At 46.6% G+C, this 25,053-nt stretch overlaps 2 pseudogenes; both read right to left on the bottom strand.

Annotated features, from left to right (window-relative positions):
- Window positions 1-153: 153 nt before the first annotated feature.
- LOC141920587 (uncharacterized protein C12orf50 homolog) lies at window positions 154-10,077 on the bottom strand (annotated as a pseudogene).
- Window positions 10,078-12,935: 2,858 nt separating this feature from the next.
- Window positions 12,936-22,858, bottom strand: LOC141920542 (uncharacterized protein C12orf50 homolog; annotated as a pseudogene).
- Between the last annotated feature and the right edge of the window lie 2,195 nt (window positions 22,859-25,053).

The raw sequence follows: 25,053 nt of genomic DNA, 5'->3' as shown, positions 1-25,053 counted from the left end.
AAATTGAGCTGTCAGATGTTCATAACAGATTAAACTTTGTACATCTATCGAAGGCTGTTGAAGTTTTGAACGTTCTAGTGCACTTCCTAGACGGGATTTTCAGACTTCGTAATTTAATCATCTTTGGATTTTCCGGTTGCTAATTGCCTTGTTTCAACTTTGATTTTTCTTGTCGATGGAAGCACTCGCTTCATCTCTTTCTCCCGTGTAGGTTGGCTTTCTCGTTTTGTGTTGACTCGCATGTCTTCTTGGCTCTGCTGTCAAAATAGAGAGACAGGCCATTTTGTGCGTCATTTCCTAGAATAAAACAACATGCTCTCTCAGAAGCATTTTCAGAAGTACGCTTTCAACGCTTGTAGAAGCAACAGAAAAAAAAAAATCATTTCATCCTAATATAATCCACCCATGTTTCAAAAGGTTCCACGCGAGTATTTTTCCTCCTAAACCTTCCCAAGCAGATGCTTGAGAAGCGTGTGGTGGTTGCACAAAGAAACCAGAACTGGTAGCAAGGCTGGCGAGGGATTCCCGAAGGTGGGTTGAGGTGCTTTGCATCTCCGTGGTGCCTCAAGAGGATTTGCGTCTCTGACGGGAATCCGAATGGCCCAGTGCTGCGTGTGGAAGTGCCCTGGGTCAGCTCAGGGCAGCACTGACAGCGGGGCCGACTGGGGGGTCTGAAACACAGGTGGGGAGGGACCTGGTGCTTTTACTGGAAAGAGGGAATTGTATCGAGCAGTTACCTACCTGAATGGTGGTTTTGAAGTGAGAGCGTGTTTTTCCGTGTGGATTTCTTTTCCTCCAGGTCGGTGAGTTGGAGGATCCTGATGATATTTGTCTGTAGAAAACACACAGACATTGTTTCTTAATTTCAGCTGCAATGGCAGGAAAGACTCCCTGAGCCTGATAGGTGAATTCAGTATGACGTTAGCTGAAGGAGCAATGAATGCATGGGGTGAATCCCACAGCAGCTCCGAAATAACCAGCTAGTATTGAGTACAGACTCCCTCTCTAGTCGTTTTAAAGCTCATTGGTAATCTCGCAGCGTTCCCAGGGGGCTCACAGGACCTTCCCAGTGAGGCGATCCCGCCATGGACATCCTTGACTGCAACAAAGGGGACGTTCCTGTGTTGAAAATCTGCCCGAAGGCATCAGTTGCTTTTAGATTAAAGGAGTCCATAAGGCAATGTCCTGTCTTATCCCTGCTTGTGAAGAAGGCACAAGGCAGTATTGTGTTTTTGTGCTGGGCAGTTGATTTTGCATCAGAGTACGCTGCCCGAGGACTAACCCTTCTCTGTAAAACGGGCTGAAAAATGAATATTATTAATCCTCTGGTGTTCTTTTAATGCCACCTTAATTCCGTTAATTCAAATGATTAATTCCACAATAATCCTGAAGTTGTCAGTTTATACACTACACGTAAGTATTACCGTAGTTTTGCGTTTGGGTGCCAAGTCTTGTCTTTGTGTCGAGGTGATTGTTTTGCTTGGGGCATCTCGGACCGTGTGGCTCGGGTACTGCTGAAAAGAAAGGTAGCAAAAATGCTGCTGGTTGCTCTTAGGACAAAAATGCCGATCAGTAAAGCAAAAGCTGTACGTTTATGGTTACATCCAAGACAGATTGCCAGAAGGATACAAGACTCGGAATCCCACCTGTAGGCTTCTTGTCAACTTTATGACAGAGCAGGTGCTATCGAGAGGACAGGTGGAAAAGAGGTGAAGGGAAATAGCATCCTGAATGAATGGCAGGAAGAAGGAGTTCAGTCCTCTGTCCCACGTAAATAATGTGAACAAAATGAACATAAATCGCAAACATTTATGCTGCATTTAAATTGCTGGCAGGAGTTTGAACAAGACCTAAAAGATGCTGTGAGAAGTGGGGATCGGTATGTTTGTGCACCGTGGCACATGATTGCATTCATGCCTGCTTGTGGGGCGGAGAAGTGGCTTTCTGCTACGGAGGTGCTAAATTAGTGTTCATGACTATTCTGCCTGACAAATTGTAAAGCTTTATAAAGCTTCACGTTTCTGTCTGCGGATACTGCGGCAGTCTGTTTGTGAAAACGGTGCTGGATCAAATGGACTCTTGTCCATATTCAGGCACAAATAACTGAATTTTCACCTGCAGGGACCAATCGAAAGCAGCACAACACGGACAGGCACGTTTGAGGCGTTTTAAGAATGCAGTGTAAGCAGGAGCCCACCTGTAGCTTCACTGAACTTTGGTTCTTGATTGGCAGTGACGCTGCGGTAGACGACATAGGCCTTCCTTCGAGGTTCTGGAGGTGGGACAGAAGACTTTCTGCCCGTTTGTGTGACACACAGACGAGAAGAATCAGTTTCATCCCCCTTCCTTTGAGCCCTTTGCTGGTAGCTTGGTTTTACTCTGGGGTTTGAAGTGTGAATTCCTAAAAGGGAAAAACCAAACAAAACTGTTGTGCTGTTCTTCAGGAATTGACATCCTGGCTGGAAAACAAGATTAAAAAATTGTTCTTTGTGGGTAGCCCAGTCCAAATACATTCAGTGATTTTTATTTAGCACACGATGCTCAGCAATGAGAAGCCAGTGCTGAAGTACATTACCTGCATGTTCAAAGGCTCTGCGGTCTGTTCTGGGAATATCCTCAATTGCTACTCTGCTTCCTGAACGCTGCTGCTCTTTTTTTGCATTACGAAATGTTGTAGGAATTGTATTGCCATCACCTGGAAAGGCAAGAGAAAGAAGGGTTTAGCTGCTTGTGGGTAAGCACAGGGAACGGCACTGCCATTCTCTTCCTCCCGCCTCTGGGAGCTGGTGATTAGTTTAGTGCAGTTGCCTTTAACCTCTCATCTTCTATGCTTCTTTCTCTTTGGTTAGTTCTTTGGATCCTGCCGAGTGCAAGTCGAGCACCTGGTGTGTAACCTGCCGTGCTCTCTAAGGAAATACCATAATAGGCAGGTTAAGGAGACCCCGGCTCCAAAGTGAGGCACCAGCTACAGCCACCTGCTCATTCTTTAGCTTCTCGCTTTTCATGAATGACATTGATGGATCCTACCCGATGGAATAATATGTGGCATATTCAAGGTGCATGTCACCCTCGTACCTAAAACCTCAAGAGTGAAACCTCAACTTGAAGAAATGCTCTGGGGAAGCACCTCTGTCCTTCTCTCTGAACGTATCTAATTAGAAATACAGATAAATATGGCAAGCTGTGTCCGTATCTTCCGTACGGATTTCCCTGTCTGTAGTCTAAACGTATAGAAATATTCAACAGAAATGGCTTATAAAAACAGTTTAATAAGAAACCTGTGAAATGCAGAAAGAAGAAGAAAATAACTTTGCCCAATTCTGTTGAACAATTTAGGCTGCATGGTTCGAAATGGAGACAGTTTTTCCATTCCATTTTTTACCAGCGCATCACCCTACTCAAATCTGCGTTACATTAAACAGCATTATCAAGATTTTATCCCTGAAATTGACACTAATGTGAAAATAGTTTGTTTTTTTTTTTTTCTCTAATTGAAAGTAGCAGGTCATATTTCTGTGCAGCAATTTCTGATGACTGCTCTACTGGTGAGTCTGGTGTGTTTTTATAGTCAGAACATAATGCTCTCTCCTCAAATGGAATTCTACTATTGCTTATTTGGTAAAAGAACTAATACAGATTTTTTTTTTTTTTTTTTTCAGTCATGCCGCTTGCTCCAGAATGAAGGAGAAACAAAATATAGGAGGTAAGTATTTCTGAATTTGTATTTCTTTGTCCTGCCTTATGTTGGATGAAGCCTAGCATTCAAAAGAAAGTGGAACTCTCTCTTACTATCTCTTGGAAGGCACTTGAAGGGGGTATTTATTTAATCTGAATTTAGTTACAGCAAAGTTTGCTGTGTGGCTGCATTTCATCATCTGGACAGCCAAGACAGCCAGCAGAGAGCCCAGAGCACCTTTGGGAAAGGGACTGGTCTCCCCTTTCTTTGGCACTGTCTTAGGATGCAATAAATAGCCCCGTAAGAGTGCCTGCACGGCCTGGTGGGGAATGGAAACTACATTGCTAAAACTAGGCTACACAAATCTTGATCGTGACGAAAAACTAGATGCGAGACCTATGTTGTGTATCTCAGGAAAGTACACGTGGGGTTAATAGCCCATTTGTACCTTTTGCACCTACAGTCGATACAGGTAGTCACCACGTGTGTGACACGAGAGAGAGAGAGAGAGAGATGGGGGGAATTACTGAAGTGTTTTTATGCTCTTTGTAATATGCTGTCTTTTATCGACACTAAATCTGAGAAGTGGGGAGGAGGGGCAAACTCTGTGATAGTTTCTCCCTGTAACAGTAATTTTCAAAGTGGTAACCATTGTCCAAGCAGATGAAAAGTACTTGCCTTTCTGCACGTCTCGGTTGGTAGCTTCCGAGGGTAACAGCTCCTTTTCCCGAGGTGAAGACTCAGCGTTTGTAGACTGGTGTTCGCGGGGGGGCTGAATCCTGTAATACTCTCCTAAACACACCCCAAGAGGGAAGGGAAAAAACCAAACCAAAAAAAGGACAACGTTTACTATATTGGCGGCACTGCTGTTTAGGAAAGAGTGACTAAGTTTGTATTTACCAGATTTGTAGCATATTTCCTTTATTGCTCTTTCCTCTTCTATATCTGCATCGGTCTTCGGCACCCAGTTAGGAACATCTGTAGGAAATATTTTTCAAGGGTTACTAGACAGCTGTACAAAGACGTTCGGCAATTCTTAATAAGCAACCACCATAAGGAAATGCACTTTGGTCACAGTCCTTCTTTTTTTTCTGAGTGCAAGCTCTGCTTCTGGCCAGAAAATGGATTCCTTGCTATTGGGTATTTCCACGTGCAGTGGACTTGCAGTCACGACACATATTAAGAAGCAAATGTTTGTTGCTGTAAACTGATTCCAAAAGATCTTCAGTACTCATGATCCTTCTTTTACCCCCCAAAGGCAATCTTGTGATGAAACATGTCACCAGGGAGTGCTTGTCACAAAACCTCTGCCCGGAGTTGCTCTCCTGCAATGTCTGCCAGCAGAGCTGGCGAAGGGAGCGCTCGTTGGCCGTCTCAGGTAAGGCTACTAGGATTAGCAAAGCCCTACTTGTTATATTGTTGAGGTTCCCGTGGCTTACTCGCACTGAAACCGAGTTAGGAAGCCTGAACAGGCAGCCCTGCCGGCCAGCCTGAAGGGCAGGGGAAAGGGAGGAGCAGCTTGTGGCTGCCTGAGAACTAGCACAGCAGTCTGCGGAGTGCGCACGTGAGAGTAGGTCGCGCTCTCGCTTTCCCTCTCCGGGAATGTGCGATTCGTTCCTTCCCTGTGAATCTCGTGTCTCTGAGTGAGGCGCATTCAACAGTTTAACAACATTTTAAAAAATTAAATAAGTATATATATATGTGTGTATATAAAAACATATAGACATAGACATTCAGTTTATGTGAAGAGTGTTGTATGGATTCTCTTTGCTAGATTTAAGAATAACTTTGTGTAATAAAATGAGACTGCCCACAGAGTTTAGGCAAGCAGTTGAAGAAATTATTGAAGTTGAAGTCACACCACTATCTTTTGTGAACAAACCTGTGACTTCAGCTCTATTTAATGAAAAAGAGGTTTGTGAGTTATACCGCTGTTGAGCTATACAGCCAGGCATTTCACAGGAGTTAGGAAATGTTGCCTGACTCACATCTGGTGACTACCGGTTCCGATAACTTGGGGATTAGCTGGAAACCTCTTTCAAAAACTTGTCAACAACTCTTTTCTAAAATTGTAATGGTTATTTGACTCAATCAGCTGTGAAGTGTCAAACCCCCCCCATTCTACTTCCTTGTAAAAGAAAGAAAAAAGTTGTTTACAGTTCTCTTCCTCATCATCTTCGTCGTCCTCTTCATCCCCGAGGTTTATGATGAGCGGAGGGTGGATTGGCAGTGGAATGTGCTGTTGATGTCTGCGTGGCTCTTGATGGGGGGCTGGGTGCAGGATCTCTTCTTGGCTACCCTGTTGCAGTGGGGTATCTGCAGAAAAGAACATGGTGTTTGTTAGGAGGGAACTAGAATATGAAATCCAGGTTGAGACCAGCAGGTGTAGTTCTGAAATCCTTCTCACACCGAAGGCATCGTTACACAGACAGACTGTGCCTTCTAGGGAAAGCCGCCTGCGGAGGTTGGCAAAAGAGCATCTTGCAGCTGCAGAAAGCAGGGAAGAGCACAGGTACCGGCTCCTCCGAACGGACAGGTGAGGCAGTGCTGAGTGAAGCCTTTTGAGAAGAGGAACATTTTGATCATTCTACAGCCTTTGAGAAAGGCTGGGTGTCTCTTCCAGCTGGTGGAGAGATTAATTTCAGTCAGTAACCTTCATTCTTCCAGTCCCTTTGCAGTTATTGACAACAGAGGGAACCCTGTGATTAGTAATACCTGGGCTGCAGGGAGTCAGTGAGTTTAGGACCCCACCTGTGAGAACATTTTAAACAGGCTGAAGAACAGGCAGGCCGGTATCCCTGCCCGTGGCATCAGTTCTGAAGCAGTTAGCAGCGCTAAGCCCAGGATTACCCATTTTTAGCTTGGGGAGCTTTTCTTGCTGTCAACATTTTCTGAATCGCACCTCTCTTTACTGCGTACAACGTGTTGATTTTGAGAAAGACCATGAAGTTCCTGACAGTGATTTACACTTAATCAGAGGAGAATCATAAAAGATACTCTTTCCCTTAGAAATTTGTATCTACCGGTGATGTTGGCAGCAAAACTCCTTTGGTACTGGGACAGCATTTTCTGAGAGCCGGGAAATGCAAGGGACTGAAATGAAAAATGATGAAAGATGGTGAGCCTCTTTGTATCGTTCAAGCCGACCAACGTGCAGCTCTAGATACAAGCAGGATTCCGTGCACTGCATTAAAGATATTGGATGTTTTTTGGGGTTTTAAAGGCAGAAGATGCAGCGTGGGCATTTTCTTGTATTGCCGTGGTTGCTGTTCTTGTGCCTCTCTTGCTTGCCTGTGAGCAGCAGCATGTGGATGAGATTCAAGCCATTTTAAGAACGCTACTGCAGATGAGATTTGTTGTATCTCATGCAAGAGAAAGTAAGATACAGCACTTGAACTTGATCGAGCCTTTGTCAGTGTCCAGAATCGGGTATTAACTAGCTGCGGGGACTGTAAGCCAAATCCAACTCCTATGAGTTTAAGAAGATTTCGGGAACACAAGGCGCTTGCTTCTGAGTAGAGGTCTTTCTGGACTTCTCTTAGGACACCCGTCTCCAGCTCTGGAGAGGAGGCCCAAGAACAACTCTATTTTAGTCCGCTTGTTGGTGCTTCTATGGCAAGTCATGCTGACTTGCTGTCACGCCTGCTTCCGCCCAGTTTCTGACATCTGTGTTGGTTCCCCACCCTGGACTCTTACCCTATTCCAGGTTCCGGCTGTCTGCCAGGACTCCTGGTAGGCAAGAGCTCCTCTTGGAAAAGCCCAAGGAGAGAAGACGCCAACTTGTAATGGTGTTTTTTTCCATCAATACTCTGATTTTCAGACGTTGTACTGCCTTGCAAAGTCTGGCTGTACTTCAGTAGCCCGCATCCAATGTTCAAGCCTGAAAAATGCTTTCAGAGCGCTGAACTGGACATACATCTCCACACAGAGGACTGTAATCTGACGTTACCTATAGAAGGGGTGTCTCATCCGCGTAACGTGTTGTGCTCTATCAACAGCTACTGCTGCTAGTGGCCCTGCCAACCTCCTCCCCCCACCACACAGGCTACTTTTCGTTGCTCTCAAACGATTACCTGCCTACTGGCCATTCTGACTGCTAGAGAGATTTCGTCTAGCAAATACCCAAGTAAAGCAACGTTTTTACTCCGTGGATCTAAAGTGCCGCTTGTGGCTTCGTCTTTCACGTAACTGGTAGCTACGAAGATTCGTAACGTGACAGCTAAAAAAAAATCAATGTGGCGCCCCTATGCAAATGCCAGTGCAATTCCTTGCTTTGCCTTGGCCTTGCTGCGATAGCAGATCTTACCTGACTGATTTGCCACGGTGCATTTCTTGACCTCAGTCTAGGTGATGGAAGCACCGGAAGGACATTTTTGCGTGTTTACTTAGTCCCGTGAACAAATTGTTGATAAGATATTTTTACTCACTGTTAGTAGGTGGCAAAAAAAGTCCATTGATGTGCCGAGGTTTGCTGTGATGGAAAGCACAGCTGATCCTCAGACAGCCTCGGGGTTGTTTTTCCCAGAAACAGGAGATGTCGTGGTACTTCTGCTGCGGGAGAAAAGAGTTTTCAGATGTTGTAAATGGAACAATAAAAATGGCCTGAATGGATACACACAGCGTGGTGTACTGCTGTGAACATGGGACTAAGGTTTTGTGGGCCCCCGTTCTGATATTGAGGAACCTTTAAAGTTATGTTTAAAGTTCTGTTAAGCTCCAGGTATCTCTGAAGTTATCTTGAGTTAGGTCAATGGAGCTTTCATGAGGTACAACTGTTCCTAGATAAGAACAGGGGTAAAGCAGTCTACTTAGTGTCCTGCAGACTTTTCATGAGATGCTGGGAAGAAAAAAACGTTTTTAGTGGCTTAATTGACACGTGACTGAGTTTCCTTTCCTGCACAGTGGGGTAATGGGGTCAATCTCAAATGAGACCTGCAGGACAAGTGCAAATCTTACACTAGTACTCTCTTACTCTTTAAAGGACATGGGTCTATGGGAAAATAAGGAGTAAGAAGCAAAACTCAGAAAGATTCCGAGCCAAAAGAGAAAAACTGAAAATTTGGGAGTTTGTAATCCTTGTACAGACTTGTCAGACTTGGACTTCAAAAGGAGGCAAAAACCCGTTTTGTTCCAATTCCCATTGGAAACGTCAAGTCGCAGAAGAAAGTCCCTTTTGTTTGCAGACTCAAGAGTGTGTTTGAAGGGACTTGGCCCTTTCTTCGCTGAGGCGGAAGAAGCAGCAGGACTGACTGCCCCCTGCGCCGCTGCCGGGGGGAGGTGGGGATACCGGGAGCAAAGCTGAGCCCGGGAAGAAAGGAGGGGTGGGGAAAGGTGTTTTCAAGATGCAGTGGTTGTCACGGTCCTACTCTGTCTGTTTAAGGGGTGGTGGTGTTAGTGTCTGTATTAAATTGGCATCCCTTTTTCCTTCCCTTAACGAGTCTGTCTTTTGCCTGTGCCTTAAAGGCTGAGCTCATCCCTCCTTGTCCTTATGTCAAGTTCCTGGGTCTTTTGCTTTCCTTTGTCTCAGCGCTGGGGGGGAAGGGGGGGGTGAGCAGCATCTTTGCTTATTTTCCCCTTCTCAGCGCTGGGAGGGAAGGGGGCAGTGAGCGGCTGCGTGGTGCTCCGTTGCCCTCTGAGCTCAAACGGTGACACCCTGTCTCTAAACCCGCAGAACAGATGTGACCCTGTCGCCCGTCTCCGTTCTGAGCACACAGTGTCACAGCCAAGAGGTTTTTCACAGGGACAGTCGGCACCTGGAAGCCTCACGAGGAAGATGACTTTGTGGGTAAGTCACACTAGATTCCCATAGGCCAGTGGCTGCCTTAAGTGTGAATCTCCTCTTTTCAAACTTTTTGTGTTTAATTAATGGCGGAGGTGATAGAGTAGTCCATGGACAGCAGTATTAGGGCGACCAGTAGAAACTCAGGTTCGTGTCCTGGCTGTGAACTCCATCCCAGCTGAGAGCTGTAAATGCCAGGTGGAGGGTTAATTCCGAATGAGTTTCTGTGTAGTTTTTTAAAGGAAAACAAGCCCAAGGATCTTCAAGCGTGACTATTTGAAGGTAAGTTTCACTCGGGTGCAGACATTTAAGAGCTGGGTCTAGGAGCAGCATCTCCACCCCCCACCCCCCACCCCCACTTTTGGACTGTAGCCAGCACAAGTGGGCCATGCCCCGAGACACGCTGGGGTCTGGAGCCAAAGCCCATCTCCCAGGCGTCAACGCCTCAGTGCCTGATGCTGAAGCGGATGCAAGAAGGAAGAGCCCTACACCCACCCTTGGATTTTTACTAGGCGGACTAGAAGTATTTCTTTGGAGGACGGACCCATTTTGAAGGACTTTCTCCTAAGTAACCGACTTTACAGAAATCCAGGTAGTTGCTGTAAGCAGAAGCTATAAACATGGCACGTTTATGCAGAATCAGCGTCGTGTCAATTCATTAAGAAAGAGATGGGTGATCTTTATGCGCGATTTTTAACTCTGTGTTCCTTGAGTATCTGAACCCAGTTCACAGGAGCAATTGTCCGTGGTTCAGATTATCTTGGCTCTTAGCACTTCCAAAAAGGAGCAGTTTGATGTCGGGGTGCTGCCATGAGCCAGAGAGAGGGACGTATCAACTTGAGACTTCACACAGTAAGCCTCCCTTTCAACACGGGTATATCAAGAAAATGAAGGTTACAAAGCACTGTAAAATCTACAGCATTTACCTGTGCGTAGGGGGAATGAAAACGGAAGTCGGGGACGTTCCCAGCTGCGCCCATTTTCACCTCTTGGGCTTCTCGTCCTCCCTCTTAGTAACGGCAGGCAATCTTGTCCTGAAAGCAGTAGTGTTCTCTCAAAAACTGGACCTTCAGGACCTTAGCTCTGCTTCTTCCTTGAAAGAAAAACTCCAGCCGACAGCGAAAGACGCTTGAAGGCAGGAGGTGTGGTACCTTCTGCAGGCTTGTTGAACCGACGAAGGCAGTTGCTAGGTGGTTTGGAATGTTACCTTCCAGGGGTTGCCGAGGGCACCTCCAGCGCGTGACGTCAACATCATGGCGCTCTGTAACCTGTCCAGCTTGAGCACCTTCCTTTTTCTGCGTTGCTGCCGAGTAAAGTAGGGAAAATGGGACCGTTTCAGAGAGTCTCCCGTTGTGGTGTTTCTTTAACGTCAAAGGGAACAAACCCATTTGGCGGGGCTTAAATAGTCCCCAACTTCTTGCCGTAGGAACTGTGTTCTTGGGAACAAATGTTGGCTAGCACAGAGGCAAACTTTATTCTTTGACTGTTTCTTAATCAAAATCCTTGCAGCCAATGTTTCTCTTAGTCTACCTCCCTCTTTGGGTTGAGAAAGTTGCTGTTTCCTGTTAGTGGACGGTTAGCTGTTCACTGCTTACACTGTCGGGGCGCAGAGCTGCTTCTTGCTTCCGCGATGTCCACTGGCACGGCTAAAGCAGAAAGAACAGCGTACACTTGTGTCCCTAATTACCACCTCTGATCCCGTTGAGGTCCTGGGCTGCCCCTGCACAAAAAGTAGCTAGCTAGGGGGAAAAACGGAGTTTTAGTGTTGGAAGACGGTGAGGCATCCTGTTCTCCTCAGGTCCTGGGGTCCCATTTACCCCGCTGACTGACATCAGTGACTCGGAGATGAGCACTTGAGAGCACCGTTAGGGCAAAAGCTGGGAACTTTGGAGTAAACCATAAAAGCAAGGGCAGAAAGGGAAAGGATCCGCAACCTCAAAAGAGAGGTTAAAGAGTAATACGATAGAGATGAAGCCCAAGAGAAGGGAGGGAGATACAAGGCAGAATTCAGGACAGAGGACTAGTGGTTCATAGCATAGAAGGAAAATTCGGGCAAGCAGGTGAGGGCCGTGAAGGACGAAGTGTCAGTGGGCAGCAGCAGCCATGGGAAGGAAGTGTTAACCCTGCCAAGAGCTTTGCACCCAGGGGCTCTTTGTAGGGGGACAGCTCTGCGTGAAGGAGGCACAGAAGAAGGTACGGTCAGGAAGAATTAATTCTGTATTGTGTTTGCGTGACACGGTTTTGGTAGCGGAGGGGCTGCAGGGGTGGCTTCTGTGAGAAGCTGCCAGAAGCTTCCCCGCCGTGTGCGACAGAGGCAGTGCCAGGCGGCTCCAAGATGGCCCCGCTGCCGGCCCGGGCTGAGCCCATGAGCGACGGTGGGAGCGCCTCTGGGATAACATATTTAAGAAGGGGGGAAAACTGCTGGGCAGCAGCGGCATCCGGAGAGAGGAGTGAGAATACGCGAGAGAAACAAGCCTGCGGGCACCAAGGTCGGTGTCTTTCCCTTGAGCTGGGCCTCTCAGTCAGCCCGATCCTGTGCTGGGCATGTGGGCATGTTAAGATGCTAGAAAATGATTCTCTTTTGGCTTTGGCTTGTTGGGGTGGCTTTTCGGGATGGGGAGGTGGGTGAGATTGCATCGGGAGGTGCTAGTTCTTTATGATCCCGGTTTGGAAAGGCCCTCGGATTGTGTAAAGCATCTCTTCAGCTGCTGGTTTTCTGAGATGCCATTTAAAAGGAAAGGAGGACAGTGTAGCTAATCCTACAACCATTCAGATGCTGGGAGGCCCAAGTTGTGCAGCACTGAATGGGCCTGCGACTATGGCCCAGCACACCCTGCACCTCCCGTCCGTGGAAAAGTCACCCCGTTTTGGTCACTTGAGCTCTGACAGGATTTTCCCAAAGAAGCCAAGTCTATTCGTCATTTCCACTGTCAGACAGAAAGGACGTTCACCTGAGAACCTGTCGCTGCGCTCTTAGATAAGGGCTAGGCCAGGGCTTATCTAACTGGACACAGTATCCCTCTGAGTACGATTTTAAATTGCCTCAGGCAGACAACGTAGACCGTGTTGCCGCAAGGCATCGGGTACTACAATTTGAAACGGCGATGTCTAGTTAGAGGGGAGGAAACATTTTCAAGACGCTTAGTCCTTGATTTCAAAATAGATTTTTCTATTCTTCTCTCAGTTAAGGAGAGGGAGGCCTAACTGCACTTTCTAGAATGCATCACTTATTGTTGTTTACATTAAAAGGTCTCTGAGACTGCTAAGGGAAACCAACAGTATTTATTCGTAACAGGAATTATGCCTTAAAACATAGTCTGTACAAATAAATTGAGCTGTCAGATGTTCATAACAGATTAAACTTTGTACATCTATCGAAGGCTGTTGAAGTTTTGAACGTTCTAGTGCACTTCCTAGACGGGATTTTCAGACTTCGTAATTTAATCATCTTTGGATTTTCCGGTTGCTAATTGCCTTGTTTCAACTTTGATTTTTCTTGTCGATGGAAGCACTCGCTTCATCTCTTTCTCCCGTGTAGGTTGGCTTTCTCGTTTTGTGTTGACTCGCATGTCTTCTTGGCTCTGCTGTCAAAATAGAGAGACAGGCCATTTTGTGCGTCATTTCCTAGAATAAAACAACATGCTCTCTCAGAAGCATTTTCAGAAGTACGCTTTCAACGCTTGTAGAAGCAACAGAAAAAAAAAAATCATTTCATCCTAATATAATCCACCCATGTTTCAAAAGGTTCCACGCGAGTATTTTTCCTCCTAAACCTTCCCAAGCAGATGCTTGAGAAGCGTGTGGTGGTTGCACAAAGAAACCAGAACTGGTAGCAAGGCTGGCGAGGGATTCCCGAAGGTGGGTTGAGGTGCTTTGCATCTCCGTGGTGCCTCAAGAGGATTTGCGTCTCTGACGGGAGTCCGAATGGCCCAGTGCTGCGTGTGGAAGTGCCCTGGGTCAGCTCAGGGCAGCACTGACAGCGGGGCCGACTGGGGGGTCTGAAACACAGGTGGGGAGGGACCTGGTGCTTTTACTGGAAAGAGGGAATTGTATCGAGCAGTTACCTACCTGAATGGTGGTTTTGAAGTGAGAGCGTGTTTTTCCGTGTGGATTTCTTTTCCTCCAGGTCGGTGAGTTGGAGGATCCTGATGATATTTGTCTGTAGAAAACACACAGACATTGTTTCTTAATTTCAGCTGCAATGGCAGGAAAGACTCCCTGAGCCTGATAGGTGAATTCAGTATGACGTTAGCTGAAGGAGCAATGAATGCATGGGGTGAATCCCACAGCAGCTCTGAAATACCAGCTAGTATTGAGTACAGACTCCCTCTCTAGTCGTTTTAAAGCTCATTGGTAATCTCGCAGTGTTCCCAGGGGGCTCACAGGACCTTCCCAGTGAGGCGATCCCGCCATGGACATCCTTGACTGCAACAAAGGGGACGTTCCTGTGTTGAAAATCTGCCCGAAGGCATCAGTTGCTTTTAGATTAAAGGAGTCCATAAGGCAATGTCCTGTCTTATCCCTGCTTGTGAAGAAGGCACAAGGCAGTATTGTGTTTTTGTGCTGGGCAGTTGATTTTGCATCAGAGTACGCTGCCCGAGGACTAACCCTTCTCTGTAAAACGGGCTGAAAAATGAATATTATTAATCCTCTGGTGTTCTTTTAATGCCACCTTAATTCCGTTAATTCAAATGATTAATTCCACAATAATCCTGAAGTTGTCAGTTTATACACTACACGTAAGTATTACCGTAGTTTTGCGTTTGGGTGCCAAGTCTTGTCTTTGTGTCGAGGTGATTGTTTTGCTTGGGGCATCTCGGACCGTGTGGCTCGGGTACTGCTGAAAAGAAAGGTAGCAAAAATGCTGCTGGTTGCTCTTAGGACAAAAATGCCGATCAGTAAAGCAAAAGCTGTACGTTTATGGTTACATCCAAGACAGATTGCCAGAAGGATACAAGACTCGGAATCCCACCTGTAGGCTTCTTGTCAACTTTATGACAGAGCAGGTGCTATCGAGAGGACGGGTGGAAAAGAGGTGAAGGGAAATAGCATCCTGAATGAATGGCAGGAAGAAGGAGTTCAGTCCTCTGTCCCACGTAAATAATGTGAACAAAATGAACATAAATCGCAAACATTTATGCTGCATTTAAATTGCTGGCAGGAGTTTGAACAAGACCTAAAAGATGCTGTGGGAAGTGGGGATCGGTATGTTTGTGCACCGTGGCACATGATTGCATTCATGCCTGCTTGTGGGGCGGAGAAGTGGCTTTCTGCTACGGAGGTGCTAAATTAGTGTTCATGACTATTCTGCCTGACAAATTGTAAAGCTTTATAAAGCTTCACGTTTCTGTCTGCGGATACTGCGGCAGTCTGTTTGTGAAAACGGTGCTGGATCAAATGGACTCTTGTCCATATTCAGGCACAAATAACTGAATTTTCACCTGCAGGGACCAATCGAAAGCAGCACAACACGGACAGGCACGTTTGAGGCGTTTTAAGAATGCAGTGTAAGCAGGAGCCCACCTGTAGCTTCACTGAACTTTGGTTCTTGATTGGCAGTGACGCTGCGGTAGACGACATAGGCCTTCCTTCGAGGTTCTGGAGGTGGGACAGAAGACTTTCTGCCCGTTTGTGTGACACACAGACGAGAAGAATCAGTTTCATCCCCCTTCCTTTGAGCCCTTTGCTGGTAGCTTGGTTTTACTCTGGGGTTTGAAGTGTGAATTCCTAAAAGGGAAAAACCAAACAAAACTGTTGTGCTGTTCTTCAGGAATTGACATCCTGGCTGGAAAACAAGATTAAAAAATTGTTCTTTGTGGGTAGCCCAGTCCAAATACATTCAGTGATTTTTATTTAGCACACGATGCTCAGCAATGAGAAGCCAGTGCTGAAGTACATTACCTGCATGTTCAAAGGCTCTGCGGTCTGTTCTGGGAATATCCTCAATTGCTACTCTGCTTCCTGAACGCTGCTGCTCTTTTTTTGCATTACGAAATGTTGTAGGAATTGTATTGCCATCACCTGGAAAGGCAAGAGAAAGAAGGGTTTAGCTGCTTGTGGGTAAGCACAGGGAACGGCACTGCCATTCTCTTCCTCCCGCCTCTGGGAGCTGGTGATTAGTTTAGTGCAGTTGCCTTTAACCTCTCATCTTCTATGCTTCTTTCTCTTTGGTTAGTTCTTTGGATCCTGCCGAGTGCAAGTCGAGCACCTGGTGTGTAACCTGCCGTGCTCTCTAAGGAAATACCATAATAGGCAGGTTAAGGAGACCCCGGCTCCAAAGTGAGGCACCAGCTACAGCCACCTGCTCATTCTTTAGCTTCTCGCTTTTCATGAATGACATTGATGGATCCTACCCGATGGAATAATATGTGGCATATTCAAGGTGCATGTCACCCTCGTACCTAAAACCTCAAGAGTGAAACCTCAACTTGAAGAAATGCTCTGGGGAAGCACCTCTGTCCTTCTCTCTGAACGTATCTAATTAGAAATACAGATAAATATGGCAAGCTGTGTCCGTATCTTCCGTACGGATTTCCCTGTCTGTAGTCTAAACGTATAGAAATATTCAACAGAAATGGCTTATAAAAACAGTTTAATAAGAAACCTGTGAAATGCAGAAAGAAGAAGAAAATAACTTTGCCCAATTCTGTTGAACAATTTAGGCTGCATGGTTCGAAATGGAGACAGTTTTTCCATTCCATTTTTTACCAGCGCATCACCCTACTCAAATCTGCGTTACATTAAACAGCATTATCAAGATTTTATCCCTGAAATTGACACTAATGTGAAAATAGTTTGTTTTTTTTGTTCTCTAATTGAAAGTAGCAGGTCATATTTCTGTGCAGCAATTTCTGATGACTGCTCTACTGGTGAGTCTGGTGTGTTTTTATAGTCAGAACATAATGCTCTCTCCTCAAATGGAATTCTACTATTGCTTATTTGGTAAAAGAACTAATACAGATTTTTTTTTTTTTTTTTTTTTCAGTCATGCCGCTTGCTCCAGAATGAAGGAGAAACAAAATATAGGAGGTAAGTATTTCTGAATTTGTATTTCTTTGTCCTGCCTTATGTTGGATGAAGCCTAGCATTCAAAAGAAAGTGGAACTCTCTCTTACTATCTCTTGGAAGGCACTTGAAGGGGGTATTTATTTAATCTGAATTTAGTTACAGCAAAGTTTGCTGTGTGGCTGCATTTCATCATCTGGACAGCCAAGACAGCCAGCAGAGAGCCCAGAGCACCTTTGGGAAAGGGACTGGTCTCCCCTTTCTTTGGCACTGTCTTAGGATGCAATAAATAGCCCCGTAAGAGTGCCTGCACGGCCTGGTGGGGAATGGAAACTACATTGCTAAAACTAGGCTACACAAATCTTGATCGTGACGAAAAACTAGATGCGAGACCTATGTTGTGTATCTCAGGAAAGTACACGTGGGGTTAATAGCCCATTTGTACCTTTTGCACCTACAGTCGATACAGGTAGTCACCACGTGTGTGACACGAGAGAGAGAGAGAGAGAGATGGGGGGAATTACTGAAGTGTTTTTATGCTCTTTGTAATATGCTGTCTTTTATCGACACTAAATCTGAGAAGTGGGGAGGAGGGGCAAACTCTGTGATAGTTTCTCCCTGTAACAGTAATTTTCAAAGTGGTAACCATTGTCCAAGCAGATGAAAAGTACTTGCCTTTCTGCACGTCTCGGTTGGTAGCTTCCGAGGGTAACAGCTCCTTTTCCCGAGGTGAAGACTCAGCGTTTGTAGACTGGTGTTCGCGGGGGGGCTGAATCCTGTAATACTCTCCTAAACACACCCCAAGAGGGAAGGGAAAAAACCAAACCAAAAAAAGGACAACGTTTACTATATTGGCGGCACTGCTGTTTAGGAAAGAGTGACTAAGTTTGTATTTACCAGATTTGTAGCATATTTCCTTTATTGCTCTTTCCTCTTCTATATCTGCATCGGTCTTCGGCACCCAGTTAGGAACATCTGTAGGAAATATTTTTCAAGGGTTACTAGACAGCTGTACAAAGACGTTCGGCAATTCTTAATAAGCAACCACCATAAGGAAATGCACTTTGGTCACAGTCCTTCTTTTTTTTCTGAGTGCAAGCTCTGCTTCTGGCCAGAAAATGGATTCCTTGCTATTGGGTATTTCCACGTGCAGTGGACTTGCAGTCACGACACATATTAAGAAGCAAATGTTTGTTGCTGTAAACTGATTCCAAAAGATCTTCAGTACTCATGATCCTTCTTTTACCCCCCAAAGGCAATCTTGTGATGAAACATGTCACCAGGGAGTGCTTGTCACAAAACCTCTGCCCGGAGTTGCTCTCCTGCAATGTCTGCCAGCAGAGCTGGCGAAGGGAGCGCTCGTTGGCCGTCTCAGGTAAGGCTACTAGGATTAGCAAAGCCCTACTTGTTATATTGTTGAGGTTCCCGTGGCTTACTCGCACTGAAACCGAGTTAGGAAGCCTGAACAGGCAGCCCTGCCGGCCAGCCTGAAGGGCAGGGGAAAGGGAGGAGCAGCTTGTGGCTGCCTGAGAACTAGCACAGCAGTCTGCGGAGTGCGCACGTGAGAGTAGGTCGCGCTCTCGCTTTCCCTCTCCGGGAATGTGCGATTCGTTCCTTCCCTGTGAATCTCGTGTCTCTGAGTGAGGCGCATTCAACAGTTTAACAACATTTTAAAAAATTAAATAAGTATATATATATGTGTGTATATAAAAACATATAGACATAGACATTCAGTTTATGTGAAGAGTGTTGTATGGATTCTCTTTGCTAGATTTAAGAATAACTTTGTGTAATAAAATGAGACTGCCCACAGAGTTTAGGCAAGCAGTTGAAGAAATTATTGAAGTTGAAGTCACACCACTATCTTTTGTGAACAAACCTGTGACTTCAGCTCTATTTAATGAAAAAGAGGTTTGTGAGTTATACCGCTGTTGAGCTATACAGCCAGGCATTTCACAGGAGTTAGGAAATGTTGCCTGACTCACATCTGGTGACTACCGGTTCCGATAACTTGGGGATTAGCTGGAAACCTCTTTCAAAAACTTGTCAACAACTCTTTTCTAAAATTGTAATGGTTATTTGACTCAATCAGCTGTGAAGTGTCAAACCCCCCCCATTCTACTTCCTTGTAAAAGAAAGAAAAAAGTTGTTTACAGTTCTCTTCCTCATCATCTTCGTCGTCCTCTTCATCCCCGAGGTTTATGATGAGCGGAGGGTGGATTGGCAGTGGAATGTGCTGTTGATGTCTGCGTGGCTCTTGATGGGGGGCTGGGTGCAGGATCTCTTCTTGGCTACCCTGTTGCAGTGGGGTATCTGCAGAAAAGAACATGGTGTTTGTTAGGAGGGAACTAGAATATGAAATCCAGGTTGAGACCAGCAGGTGTAGTTCTGAAATCCTTCTCACACCGAAGGCATCGTTACACAGACAGACTGTGCCTTCTAGGGAAAGCCGCCTGCGGAGGTTGGCAAAAGAGCATCTTGCAGCTGCAGAAAGCAGGGAAGAGCACAGGTACCGGCTCCTCCGAACGGACAGGTGAGGCAGTGCTGAGTGAAGCCTTTTGAGAAGAGGAACATTTTGATCATTCTACAGCCTTTGAGAAAGGCTGGGTGTCTCTTCCAGCTGGTGGAGAGATTAATTTCAGTCAGTAACCTTCATTCTTCCAGTCCCTTTGCAGTTATTGACAACAGAGGGAACCCTGTGATTAGTAATACCTGGGCTGCAGGGAGTCAGTGAGTTTAGGACCCCACCTGTGAGAACATTTTAAACAGGCTGAAGAACAGGCAGGCCGGTATCCCTGCCCGTGGCATCAGTTCTGAAGCAGTTAGCAGCGCTAAGCCCAGGATTACCCATTTTTAGCTTGGGGAGCTTTTCTTGCTGTCAACATTTTCTGAATCGCACCTCTCTTTACTGCGTACAACGTGTTGATTTTGAGAAAGACCATGAAGTTCCTGACAGTGATTTACACTTAATCAGAGGAGAATCATAAAAGATACTCTTTCCCTTAGAAATTTGTATCTACCGGTGATGTTGGCAGCAAAACTCCTTTGGTACTGGGACAGCATTTTCTGAGAGCCGGGAAATGCAAGGGACTGAAATGAAAAATGATGAAAGATGGTGAGCCTCTTTGTATCGTTCAAGCCGACCAACGTGCAGCTCTAGATACAAGCAGGATTCCGTGCACTGCATTAAAGATATTGGATGTTTTTTGGGGTTTTAAAGGCAGAAGATGCAGCGTGGGCATTTTCTTGTATTGCCGTGGTTGCTGTTCTTGTGCCTCTCTTGCTTGCCTGTGAGCAGCAGCATGTGGATGAGATTCAAGCCATTTTAAGAACGCTACTGCAGATGAGATTTGTTGTATCTCATGCAAGAGAAAGTAAGATACAGCACTTGAACTTGATCGAGCCTTTGTCAGTGTCCAGAATCGGGTATTAACTAGCTGCGGGGACTGTAAGCCAAATCCAACTCCTATGAGTTTAAGAAGATTTCGGGAACACAAGGCGCTTGCTTCTGAGTAGAGGTCTTTCTGGACTTCTCTTAGGACACCCGTCTCCAGCTCTGGAGAGGAGGCCCAAGAACAACTCTATTTTAGTCCGCTTGTTGGTGCTTCTATGGCAAGTCATGCTGACTTGCTGTCACGCCTGCTTCCGCCCAGTTTCTGACATCTGTGTTGGTTCCCCACCCTGGACTCTTACCCTATTCCAGGTTCCGGCTGTCTGCCAGGACTCCTGGTAGGCAAGAGCTCCTCTTGGAAAAGCCCAAGGAGAGAAGACGCCAACTTGTAATGGTGTTTTTTTCCATCAATACTCTGATTTTCAGACGTTGTACTGCCTTGCAAAGTCTGGCTGTACTTCAGTAGCCCGCATCCAATGTTCAAGCCTGAAAAATGCTTTCAGAGCGCTGAACTGGACATACATCTCCACACAGAGGACTGTAATCTGACGTTACCTATAGAAGGGGTGTCTCATCCGCGTAACGTGTTGTGCTCTATCAACAGCTACTGCTGCTAGTGGCCCTGCCAACCTCCTCCCCCCACCACACAGGCTACTTTTCGTTGCTCTCAAACGATTACCTGCCTACTGGCCATTCTGACTGCTAGAGAGATTTCGTCTAGCAAATACCCAAGTAAAGCAACGTTTTTACTCCGTGGATCTAAAGTGCCGCTTGTGGCTTCGTCTTTCACGTAACTGGTAGCTACGAAGATTCGTAACGTGACAGCTAAAAAAAAATCAATGTGGCGCCCCTATGCAAATGCCAGTGCAATTCCTTGCTTTGCCTTGGCCTTGCTGCGATAGCAGATCTTACCTGACTGATTTGCCACGGTGCATTTCTTGACCTCAGTCTAGGTGATGGAAGCACCGGAAGGACATTTTTGCGTGTTTACTTAGTCCCGTGAACAAATTGTTGATAAGATATTTTTACTCACTGTTAGTAGGTGGCAAAAAAAGTCCATTGATGTGCCGAGGTTTGCTGTGATGGAAAGCACAGCTGATCCTCAGACAGCCTCGGGGTTGTTTTTCCCAGAAACAGGAGATGTCGTGGTACTTCTGCTGCGGGAGAAAAGAGTTTTCAGATGTTGTAAATGGAACAATAAAAATGGCCTGAATGGATACACACAGCGTGGTGTACTGCTGTGAACATGGGACTAAGGTTTTGTGGGCCCCCGTTCTGATATTGAGGAACCTTTAAAGTTATGTTTAAAGTTCTGTTAAGCTCCAGGTATCTCTGAAGTTATCTTGAGTTAGGTCAATGGAGCTTTCATGAGGTACAACTGTTCCTAGATAAGAACAGGGGTAAAGCAGTCTACTTAGTGTCCTGCAGACTTTTCATGAGATGCTGGGAAGAAAAAAACGTTTTTAGTGGCTTAATTGACACGTGACTGAGTTTCCTTTCCTGCACAGTGGGGTAATGGGGTCAATCTCAAATGAGACCTGCAGGACAAGTGCAAATCTTACACTAGTACTCTCTTACTCTTTAAAGGACATGGGTCTATGGGAAAATAAGGAGTAAGAAGCAAAACTCAGAAAGATTCCGAGCCAAAAGAGAAAAACTGAAAATTTGGGAGTTTGTAATCCTTGTACAGACTTGTCAGACTTGGACTTCAAAAGGAGGCAAAAACCCGTTTTGTTCCAATTCCCATTGGAAACGTCAAGTCGCAGAAGAAAGTCCCTTTTGTTTGCAGACTCAAGAGTGTGTTTGAAGGGACTTGGCCCTTTCTTCGCTGAGGCGGAAGAAGCAGCAGGACTGACTGCCCCCTGCGCCGCTGCCGGGGGGAGGTGGGGATACCGGGAGCAAAGCTGAGCCCGGGAAGAAAGGAGGGGTGGGGAAAGGTGTTTTCAAGATGCAGTGGTTGTCACGGTCCTACTCTGTCTGTTTAAGGGGTGGTGGTGTTAGTGTCTGTATTAAATTGGCATCCCTTTTTCCTTCCCTTAACGAGTCTGTCTTTTGCCTGTGCCTTAAAGGCTGAGCTCATCCCTCCTTGTCCTTATGTCAAGTTCCTGGGTCTTTTGCTTTCCTTTGTCTCAGCGCTGGGGGGGAAGGGGGGGGTGAGCAGCATCTTTGCTTATTTTCCCCTTCTCAGCGCTGGGAGGGAAGGGGGCAGTGAGCGGCTGCGTGGTGCTCCGTTGCCCTCTGAGCTCAAACGGTGACACCCTGTCTCTAAACCCGCAGAACAGATGTGACCCTGTCGCCCGTCTCCGTTCTGAGCACACAGTGTCACAGCCAAGAGGTTTTTCACAGGGACAGTCGGCACCTGGAAGCCTCACGAGGAAGATGACTTTGTGGGTAAGTCACACTAGATTCCCATAGGCCAGTGGCTGCCTTAAGTGTGAATCTCCTCTTTTCAAACTTTTTGTGTTTAATTAATGGCGGAGGTGATAGAGTAGTCCATGGACAGCAGTATTAGGGCGACCAGTAGAAACTCAGGTTCGTGTCCTGGCTGTGAACTCCATCCCAGCTGAGAGCTGTAAATGCCAGGTGGAGGGTTAATTCCGAATGAGTTTCTGTGTAGTTTTTTAAAGGAAAACAAGCCCAAGGATCTTCAAGCGTGACTATTTGAAGGTAAGTTTCACTCGGGTGCAGACATTTAAGAGCTGGGTCTAGGAGCAGCATCTCCACCCCCCACCCCCCACCCCCACTTTTGGACTGTAGCCAGCACAAGTGGGCCATGCCCCGAGACACGCTGGGGTCTGGAGCCAAAGCCCATCTCCCAGGCGTCAACGCCTCAGTGCCTGATGCTGAAGCGGATGCAAGAAGGAAGAGCCCTACACCCACCCTTGGATTTTTACTAGGCGGACTAGAAGTATTTCTTTGGAGGACGGACCCATTTTGAAGGACTTTCTCCTAAGTAACCGACTTTACAGAAATCCAGGTAGTTGCTGTAAGCAGAAGCTATAAACATGGCACGTTTATGCAGAATCAGCGTCGTGTCAATTCATTAAGAAAGAGATGGGTGATCTTTATGCGCGATTTTTAACTCTGTGTTCCTTGAGTATCTGAACCCAGTTCACAGGAGCAATTGTCCGTGGTTCAGATTATCTTAGCTCTTAGCACTTCCAAAAAGGAGCAGTTTGATGTCGGGGTGCTGCCATGAGCCAGAGAGAGGGACGTATCAACTTGAGACTTCACACAGTAAGCCTCCCTTTCAACACGGGTATATCAAGAAAATGAAGGTTACAAAGCACTGTAAAATCTACAGCATTTACCTGTGCGTAGGGGGAATGAAAACGGAAGTCGGGGACGTTCCCAGCTGCGCCCATTTTCACCTCTTGGGCTTCTCGTCCTCCCTCTTAGTAACGGCAGGCAATCTTGTCCTGAAAGCAGTAGTGTTCTCTCAAAAACTGGACCTTCAGGACCTTAGCTCTGCTTCTTCCTTGAAAGAAAAACTCCAGCCGACAGCGAAAGACGCTTGAAGGCAGGAGGTGTGGTACCTTCTGCAGGCTTGTTGAACCGACGAAGGCAGTTGCTAGGTGGTTTGGAATGTTACCTTCCAGGGGTTGCCGAGGGCACCTCCAGCGCGTGACGTCAACATCATGGCGCTCTGTAACCTGTCCAGCTTGAGCACCTTCCTTTTTCTGCGTTGCTGCCGAGTAAAGTAGGGAAAATGGGACCGTTTCAGAGAGTCTCCCGTTGTGGTGTTTCTTTAACGTCAAAGGGAACAAACCCATTTGGCGGGGCTTAAATAGTCCCCAACTTCTTGCCGTAGGAACTGTGTTCTTGGGAACAAATGTTGGCTAGCACAGAGGCAAACTTTATTCTTTGACTGTTTCTTAATCAAAATCCTTGCAGCCAATGTTTCTCTTAGTCTACCTCCCTCTTTGGGTTGAGAAAGTTGCTGTTTCCTGTTAGTGGACGGTTAGCTGTTCACTGCTTACACTGTCGGGGCGCAGAGCTGCTTCTTGCTTCCGCGATGTCCACTGGCACGGCTAAAGCAGAAAGAACAGCGTACACTTGTGTCCCTAATTACCACCTCTGATCCCGTTGAGGTCCTGGGCTGCCCCTGCACAAAAAGTAGCTAGCTAGGGGGAAAAACGGAGTTTTAGTGTTGGAAGACGGTGAGGCATCCTGTTCTCCTCAGGTCCTGGGGTCCCATTTACCCCGCTGACTGACATCAGTGACTCGGAGATGAGCACTTGAGAGCACCGTTAGGGCAAAAGCTGGGAACTTTGGAGTAAACCATAAAAGCAAGGGCAGAAAGGGAAAGGATCCGCAACCTCAAAAGAGAGGTTAAAGAGTAATACGATAGAGATGAAGCCCAAGAGAAGGGAGGGAGATACAAGGCAGAATTCAGGACAGAGGACTAGTGGTTCATAGCATAGAAGGAAAATTCGGGCAAGCAGGTGAGGGCCGTGAAGGACGAAGTGTCAGTGGGCAGCAGCAGCCATGGGAAGGAAGTGTTAACCCTGCCAAGAGCTTTGCACCCAGGGGCTCTTTGTAGGGGGACAGCTCTGCGTGAAGGAGGCACAGAAGAAGGTACGGTCAGGAAGAATTAATTCTGTATTGTGTTTGCGTGACACGGTTTTGGTAGCGGAGGGGCTGCAGGGGTGGCTTCTGTGAGAAGCTGCCAGAAGCTTCCCCGCCGTGTGCGACAGAGGCAGTGCCAGGCGGCTCCAAGATGGCCCCGCTGCCGGCCCGGGCTGAGCCCATGAGCGACGGTGGGAGCGCCTCTGGGATAACATATTTAAGAAGGGGGGAAAACTGCTGGGCAGCAGCGGCATCCGGAGAGAGGAGTGAGAATACGCGAGAGAAACAAGCCTGCGGGCACCAAGGTCGGTGTCTTTCCCTTGAGCTGGGCCTCTCAGTCAGCCCGATCCTGTGCTGGGCATGTGGGCATGTTAAGATGCTAGAAAATGATTCTCTTTTGGCTTTGGCTTGTTGGGGTGGCTTTTCGGGATGGGGAGGTGGGTGAGATTGCATCGGGAGGTGCTAGTTCTTTATGATCCCGGTTTGGAAAGGCCCTCGGATTGTGTAAAGCATCTCTTCAGCTGCTGGTTTTCTGAGATGCCATTTAAAAGGAAAGGAGGACAGTGTAGCTAATCCTACAACCATTCAGATGCTGGGAGGCCCAAGTTGTGCAGCACTGAATGGGCCTGCGAC

This window comes from Strix aluco, chromosome 1 (genome assembly GCF_031877795.1).
Source record: "Strix aluco isolate bStrAlu1 chromosome 1, bStrAlu1.hap1, whole genome shotgun sequence".
Taxonomy (NCBI): domain Eukaryota; kingdom Metazoa; phylum Chordata; class Aves; order Strigiformes; family Strigidae; genus Strix; species Strix aluco.
Note: the sequence above shows the minus strand (reverse complement) of the source record. Positions and strands in the feature narration are given on the sequence as shown.